The 2,113-nt window shown below is 31.8% G+C and overlaps 1 protein-coding gene across 1 annotated transcript in view; it reads right to left on the bottom strand.

Moving 5' to 3' along the window:
- Positions 1-1,222, bottom strand: part of LOC106462651 — a 23,693-nt gene extending 22,471 nt beyond the window's left edge. The window contains exon 1 of the transcript XR_002611323.1: positions 1,056-1,222. The gene's annotated coding sequence lies outside the window, so the exon portion shown is untranslated. The remainder of the gene's footprint in view (positions 1-1,055) is intronic.
- Positions 1,223-2,113: the final 891 nt, after the last annotated feature.

Here is a 2,113-nt window from a genome sequence, read left to right as displayed (position 1 = left end):
AAGAAACAATAAGAAAAATTTGCCTAATAAAAAAAAAAATTCTCCCTTTTATATTATAGAGATTTGTCTTCATATTTCTTTCATTATATTCTACTTTGAGTGAAAAATTACTGCTAATTATATGTCATTAAATTTAATATGGTTCTAAAGAAAATGTCACAAACAAAAAGAGACCCAAACAGTATTAATAAACTTATTTTATTAATCAATATATCATTAAAGAATTACGAGTTAACATTTCAACTGAACTAGGCTTGTATCTTGACTCGTGTACTGGAACGACCCTCCTGTACCTGCCCCTAATTTACGAGCTAATTAATGAGAGCTTCTAAGTAAAATTAAGTAAATAATTGTGTACCTGCCCCTAATTTACGAGCTAATTAATGAGAGCTTCTAAGTAAAATTAAGTAAATAATGATTAAGATGTTAGCAAAAGACACTATCTTAAGGTAAAATATTCAGATAAAAAGTTTACTACTAAAGTTTATGTTGCACTGGAAAAAAATTAAGTTTTGGTTTTTCTTTCCCCCTGGATATTACAAGTATGAAACAAAGTCAATCTAGATAATCGATCTAAGAAACGCTGTAAGTGTAATAAAACAATAACACTGTACTGCTACTAGTAGTACACCTAGTCCTACGCTGTTGGGTCTTTTTTTACCGAACAGTCACGTTCATAGTCTACTTTTATCAACTTCTCTAACTTATTACGATCAGGTAAGTGATACAAATTGGTAAAAGCTCAGACAGAGCACAAATTAAACCTGGTTACCTTGCTCCTTTTTCCTGGTGATAACTAATTTGAGCTTGCTGACCCAGAGCCTAAATTATAGGTGCCCTAAGCAATGCAAAATGTTGAAAACGTTATTCAGATTAATAAGTCTCTTCAATCAAACGACTAAAGATAGATTGAAAATCAAGCAGAAATGGTTGTCACGTAGGCCAAAACCGATTCTGATAGAACTAATAAAGCCTATAATTTATTACATATTCAAGAACTGTTTAATTAATACCTCCGGCATTATACACATACATACCTTAAAAAGAGTACTTACCTTTAAAAAAATTCTATATCACTCTCGATGATTTCCAACACGCTAATAACAAGAAGTACAAAGACGAGAGATGGGAAGACTGAAATAAGAAACCTCCAATGTCGAAGGTTATCTTCGTTACCAGAGCATCACAAGTTTACAACGTGACCCACGATGCAAAACCTGGAAATCCAAGTATGGGATGTCCTCGAAAGAGGGCAGCACCAAGCATAACGTAAACTTTATGTGATAAAGATCAGTGGAATGAAACACAGAAAAATAAATACTTTACGTGTAAATAATTTGTCTTTCATTACGCAATGAATTATCACTTGCAAATAAGTATAAGTCTGAATATTTCTGAACCATATTTTGTTTTTGTTGTTCCGACAGCCTTTATTTTTCACCTTTTAGCACATTTTATCTATACAGCGAATTGAGTAAATTATATACATTAACTTTGTTTGTTTTGAAGTTAAGCACAAAGCTACACGATGGGCTATCTGTGATCTGCCAACCACGGGTATGGAAACCCGGATTCTAGCGTTGTAAGTCCGCAGACATACCGCTGTGCCACTGGGGGGCATATAAATTAAGAAACACAGCGGGACATTGGAAATATATCTAAATATTTAATAAACGACATTTCAAACCATATGAATGTGCTATTATCAAGTATAAAATTTGTGGTTAACCAACTGCTTCCTGTGGGTCGAAACATCGTTAATCAAATATTAAAACATATTTATACTGAAAGGCTGTTCACCACTCTACGTTTTAGAACTTGTATTTCGAGCATTTATTTTCTAGTCACGCGATTTATTTCTATTTATGCAAAATATTTGTGGTGAGCTCTTGTATACAAATGAAATTTGATAAATATATAACGAAAATAAAGAAATATGTGGATATTTATAAACAACTAAATAACATGGGATTTATCGCTAAGTAAAGGTTTCTAATCATTATTATTAAATTTCATTCATGTTACTAACAGATCACATAAAAATGTATTACAAAATAAATGTATCGCAAAACAAGAAACCCGAGAATCTATAGTGAAACAAAAACTCTTTTTT

The sequence above is a fragment of the Limulus polyphemus genome, unplaced genomic scaffold, assembly GCF_000517525.1.
Source record: "Limulus polyphemus unplaced genomic scaffold, Limulus_polyphemus-2.1.2 Scaffold1216, whole genome shotgun sequence".
In the NCBI taxonomy this organism is placed as follows: domain Eukaryota; kingdom Metazoa; phylum Arthropoda; class Merostomata; order Xiphosura; family Limulidae; genus Limulus; species Limulus polyphemus.
Note: the sequence above shows the minus strand (reverse complement) of the source record. Positions and strands in the feature narration are given on the sequence as shown.